The sequence below is a fragment of the Microtus pennsylvanicus genome, chromosome 1, assembly GCF_037038515.1.
Source record: "Microtus pennsylvanicus isolate mMicPen1 chromosome 1, mMicPen1.hap1, whole genome shotgun sequence".
Classification (NCBI taxonomy): domain Eukaryota; kingdom Metazoa; phylum Chordata; class Mammalia; order Rodentia; family Cricetidae; genus Microtus; species Microtus pennsylvanicus.
The window spans coordinates 147565407-147571438 of record NC_134579.1 but is presented as its reverse complement, the minus strand read 5'-3'; the positions used below and the strand labels follow the sequence as shown (position 1 = coordinate 147571438).

Sequence of the window (6032 nt, the reverse complement as noted above, 5' to 3'; positions counted from 1 at the left end):
ACACCTACACTTCAGAACCCAAATGAGAGAACAGGTAATGCCAGAAATTATCAAACTACTATTGAAAACTCCAACACCTAAAAGGATCCATGTCCCTTCAGTAGAAGGAGTAGTTCCCCAGCTGGCCTAACTATCTGTGGTAATGGGGAAACATCAGCATGTAGTGGGCAAACATAATCAAAGGGAGGACAAGTTACTCAAGGTGAGTACAATCTATCTACAGATTCAACAGCCCCAGACCTGTAAAGAATGGGCCTGAGCTCCAGAAGTTCAAGGCTGCCTGACATTCCCATGAGACTGTAAATACCTTTTCTATCTACAGGCTCTTGAGGCCCTAGGACAAGGTGGCAGGGGCTAACAGTCTCTTTCACACTTAGCAAAACTGAATCCAAGAGACACAAGTTTAAGAGTTGCTTACATAGAAGCAAAAAAGCTCGAACCAGAGATGAAGTCACTCCATCCAGAGAAAAAGGAAGTCAGAGATGGCCATTCCACAAGTTTTGTTATCCATGTCCAGATGGACACTTACCGATAGAAGACTGTCTCCTTGCTCAGCAACTTGAAATTATCCAAGGTCTCGGTGTTTTCACTCACAAAATGGTTTAGCTCCATCATGATCTCTTTGTGATCCATCTTTACCTTCTCATACAAAGCATTTGGCTTGTGGTTCTTGTAGGGACTAGAAAATGGGAGAAAAGACCCCATGAACATAGGCTTCAATGATCACAGGAACTGAAGTTGTATCCTGATCTACCATAGCACAGCAGATGCAAGATTCTGGTGCCTATGTAGTGGGACCTCCTGGTGCTTTTAAACTTGTTATTCTGATCCCAGCACAGCTGAGGCTAAACTTGAGATGGAAGCTGCACTGACTGCATGAGCTCACTCAATACGACTAGATGGTAAGTCAGGTTCTCTATGCTACCAGGAGTCTCTCTCACATGTCTCTGTTCACCAGACATTGCAATGACATCTCTCCTGTTTCAGAACACTGATTTTGGGTCCTGTTTGACAATCACTGAACAGTTAGAGCACATCATTATGGTTTGGAGTCTTAAGAGAAGGAAGTGATATAAACTCCCCTAGGGATTCCTAGGTGCCACCAAGGTGAGCATGTAGGACACAAGCTGTCCTGCTTTAAGTGGGCCTCCCAGGGGTCAGCACTGGAAACTTCTGGAAAGTGGGAGAAGGATATCATGAGAAACCACGGCAGATCACTGACTCCCAGAAATCAGGAACACACAAATCTCCAAATGTGTATGTTCACACATATCCACAGGAGAGTAAGAGAAAGAGAGAATAAAGAGAGCTAGAGAGAGAGAGAGAGAGAGAGAGAGAGAGAGAGAGAGAGAGAGAGAGAGAGAGAGAAGCATCATATATATATATATATACGGAGAGAGAGAGAAAGCATCATATATATATATATATATATATATATATATATATATATATACAGAGAGAGAGAAAGAAAGAAAGAAAGCATCATATATACACACACACACACACACACACACACACACAGAGAGAGAGAGAGAGAGAGAGAGAGAGAGAGAGAGAGAGAGAGAGAGAGAAAGAGCGCTCTATGGTCTAATGGAAGTCTGCACAAAACTAGAGTACCTGTGATGAGACCCAGCTCTTCCAGGTAAACACTGAGATGTTCCAGTCAAACCAGGCCCCTCCAACTGCTACCTAGGGCTTCTAGCACACAATCACATGCTAGGAAAGTAGATCCTCCCCACACAATAACAGCAGGTAGTAGTACCTCATGCAAGCCACCGCCTGTCAGCTCCTTTCCAAATGCATGCTAGGAACTACACATTACCTGCCTCAATCCCTGATTTTTGTGGCTGAGACCAGAAGCCCTGGTTTTCATTATAGGAGAACAGAAAAGGTAGAGGCCACATCTCATGGCCACTGTCACTAAAGGTCTGCCTGTACCCTGAGAAGAATTTAGGATATGAGGTTTGGCACAGCCTCCTACAAATCGAGAGTTCAAAGGCTGAAGGTGAGGTTGACATTGCCTACAGCCCCATGAAGTTTGAAACAATGGATACCTATTGTCCACGGCTCCATCAGTGAGGATCATCAGCAGGTCTTTCAGGTCATTTCTTTCCCTGGTCATCAGTTGCAGCTCTGTGGTCAGCCTCTCCTCTTCCTTCTTTATCTGCTTCTTGCTCAGGAGCATTGGATGGGATGCTGGCTCTGTAGAGGTTTCTGTGTATAGGTATAAAAAAGGTGAAACTGCATAGTCAAAAGGCATAGGAGATTGACAGACCATCCTGAGTCCCAAACAGAAAATTGTGTCTGAAACCCAGTGACAACCAAAATATTCTAGGCCAGGTTGACAGGCCCATGTGTGGTTCTCAAATCTCCCATCACCCTAGAGATGTGGCTCTGTAGGCATCCACAGCTTATTTCGGCCTCCCTATAATTCTTCAGGTGACTACAGAGACCACCTCTTCATGAATATTCACAGAAGAACAGGACGCAACATGGTCCAGAGCCCTGAAGCCTGCTGTGATTTAGAAGCCATGAGAAAAATGGCAGAGTGGACAAGCAGTCAGATGTTATGAGGCGGCCAGGTCTCATTGCTGGTTACTCATGGCCCATGCTATGGATTGGAAAGTCAGGCAGGGCTCCATCATGGTCAAGAGACTCACCCAGTCACCCATTGACAGCCCAGATCATTGAAGCTGACACTCAGTAGCCATTCTCTGCTCTGGTTCCATAACTCTGACAGAAGTTTGGTTACCCTGTGATCTAAATGCCATCCTCAACTGCTGATTCAGAACCCTAAGGGGGTCACTGTCAGGGAAAGGAGGTCAGAGGAATTCTCCTGAGCAGACTGCTGAACACTCTGAGGTTTAAAGGTCTCGGCCAGGAGCACATTTGTCTCCATTGTCATGTTAGACAGACAGTGAACCTAAAGGCAACTACTACAGGTGTAGTGTAGTGATGTCTGATGAAAGATGGGGACACATTCGTCCTTCCCTGCCTCCTGTTCGTCTTTTTTTCCCAACATATCACCCCAAACCACAATAAAGGTAAGAGCTAAGTGGTGGTCCCAGCACAACAGCCTTTCCTTTCTCAGTCTCTGGCTCACAAGATGGACAAGCTAATATTCTGGAATCTTTGACTTTTGGGAAGTATGATAATCAGGGATGTCCATCTTATTCTCTGAGGCTCCAGTTCCTCAGCTCCATTATTGGGTAGCCCACCTCAAGTGCACCTCCTTTGGCAATCTCCCCATTTCCTGCCCATGACTCACTGGGTCTTTTCCAGAAGTGAACAGTAGCTTTCTTCTGCCTCTCTCTGGTCTCTGGACCCTCTCCATTCTGTCTCCCAAATACGCGATGCCTCAGTCTTGAGAACATGACTGATGCTCAACCTCTAGGGACTGAGGAATGTCCTAATGGCAGTTGGTGTTGCTACAACAAGGTGACATCATGGGATTCCAAGAGATCTCCAGGATACAATGGAATGTCCAGAGATGCGACCGCTGATGTCATGGCTAACTGCTTTTGCCACCCTGCTAAGTAGCTTTCCAGTACTGACCAGAAGACCAGCTGACCTTTCTAGGAGCCTCTCTGGGAAGACAGAGGAAACCAATCAGCACCTCGCCTTCTAAAGCTGGTGTTTCCTTGGCTTGACTGAAAGACTCATAACCTTTCCCATGTTGAGAACTAACCTAATATTTCAAAAGATTGCAGAGGTATGACTCATTCTTTCTCAAAGTCCATCAATATGAAGACTTAAATATTCATGAGAAACGACTTTAAGATGAACATAAATGAGGAAAGGTCACCCTCCTCAAGTCAGTGTTAGAAAGCATATTAAGGAAGAACGTACAGGCTGGTTACAGTGTGAGCCTTGAGAGAAGGGTACAGTCATAGAAGCCACATGCTTAACTTCAGGAAATTGCCCCTGGATTACTAAGCACATAGAGAAAGAACCCATCAGGGTGTTGGCAAAAGTGTGATGATCGATTTGCACAGGAATCTAACATAGTGGGTCCCCCAGGAGAAAAAGCCCACAGGCTGAGTTTTGTGCTCTCCACTCTGCTCCAAAGAGGAAAATGCAGGATAGTTGCAGGCCTTGGTGAGTTACAGTGAAATTCTGGATAGCAGGAAAATGAAGTCTACAGATGTAGACATATCTCAGATGCAGAGTGGCTGAATAGCATGTAGCAAGTCATGGGTTCAATGATCACTGCTGTCTCACTGGCCTTGGTGGCCGCAGATGTAATTTTAGCACCTGTGAAGTAGAAGCAGGATGACGTAAGCTCAAGGTGAACCTGCAAAGCCAGTGTGAGGACAGCTTGGATGATATGAAACCCTGTCTCAACAAATAAAACACTAATCTACCCTACCTCCAAGGCCTCACCTAACAATCCTTTCTTTCTGTATTGGTATTTCAGATGGACTTTATGTAACCCATAGTCTCTATTTCACCACCCAACCATAGCATCCTGAGTGCTGGACTCACAGGAGAGAACTGATCACCTGTGTTGTTCTTTTTTAAAAATGCTCCAAGATCCCCGTGGCAGTAGGCAGCAGAAATGCTGTAGGTCCCAAATGGTGGCTTCGGGCCATGTGGTGGGAGGCAGCAGGCCCTGGGAGCAGCCAGTCCCAGGCAGAAATGGCTGCAGGTCCCAGAGCGGCGGCCTGAGCGGTGGCAGCGGGCCATGTGGCGGCAGACAGCGGGCCCTGGGAGCAGCCAGTCCCAGGCAGGGACAGCTGCTGGTCCCAGAGCAGTGGTGGAGGGCCATGTGGCAGCATACAGTGGGCCCTGGGAGCAGCCATTCCCAGGCAGAGACAGCTTCTGGTCCCAGAGCAGTGGTGGCTGGCCATGTGGCAGCAGGCAGTGGGCCACAGGCAGAGATGGCTGCTGGTCCCTGAGCAATGGCTGGTCCCAGGCAGGGAGACACATGGCGGGCGGGCAGAAGACAGAAACATGGATAGACTTGACATGCAGGGTGAGGTTGAATGTTTATTCAGTGGGTTATGGAGGAGGAAGGGTGAAGGGGGTTGGAGAGAGAGAGAGAGAGAGAGAGAGAGAGAGAGAGAGAGAGAGAGAGAGAGAAGAGGGGAAAGAGAGAAGAGGGGAAAGAGACAGAGAGGGGGGAAGCAGCCGGAAGCAGTCTTGAGAGTTCTCCGCCCCAGTTTCTTTTGGCTGTGCTGCCTGGTCTCCTGCTTTTTATTATAAGGAAGACCTGGGAATGTTGTGCTTTCCTGTCCCTTTAAGGGACAAGCTACGCCCACTCCCATTACTTCTGACCTGCTCACCTCCAACTTGGGCCCTTCCTTTTCTGCTTCCTTGACGTGCTTACTTTTTATTATAAGGAAGACCTGGGAATGTTATGGTTTTGGTCCCTTTAAGAGACAAGCCACGCCCACTCCCTCCCCCATCCGCTGAAGCAGGCTGATCTTCAGCTTCTGGTGTGAGCTTGCTTTTTTTTCCATCTTTTTCTCGGAGAGGCAGTTTCGCTTCTGCCTCTCTCCCCACTTCTCTGCTTCCCCCCTTCTCTGTCTCTTTCTCCTCTTCTCTCTCTCTCTCTCTCTCTCTCTCCCTCCCTCCCTCCCTCTCTCTCTGCCCTCCCTTCAACCTTCCTCCTCCTAACCCCCTGAATAAATATTCAACCTCATCCTGCATGTCTTGTCTATCCATGTTTCTGTCTTCTGCCCTCCCGCCATGTGTCTCCCTGCCTGGAACCAGCCATTGCTCAAGGACCAGAAGCCTACTCTGCCTGGGTCCCACTGCCTGCTGCCACATGGCCCGCCAGCACCACCACTCGGGCCACCGCTCTGGGACCGGCAGCCATTTCTGCCTGGGACTGGCTGCTCCCAGGGCCTGCTGCCTGCTACCACATGGCACGCTGCCACCATTTGGGACTTACAGCATTTCTGCTGCCTTCTGCTGCGGGGATCTTGGAGCATTTTTCAAAAAGAACAACACCCTGGAAGTCAGCTCCTTTGCAGCCTTCCTGAGTTTTAGTCAGAGAGGTAAGAGCAAGCCTTTCACTGTACCCAGAT

General features: G+C 48.1%; 1 protein-coding gene across 1 annotated transcript in view; it reads left to right on the top strand.

Moving 5' to 3' along the window:
• LOC142856908 (vomeronasal type-2 receptor 26-like) overlaps positions 1-6032 on the top strand; it is a 151860-nt gene that overhangs the window by 62782 nt on the left and 83046 nt on the right. The gene's annotated exons all lie outside the window — the stretch shown is intronic.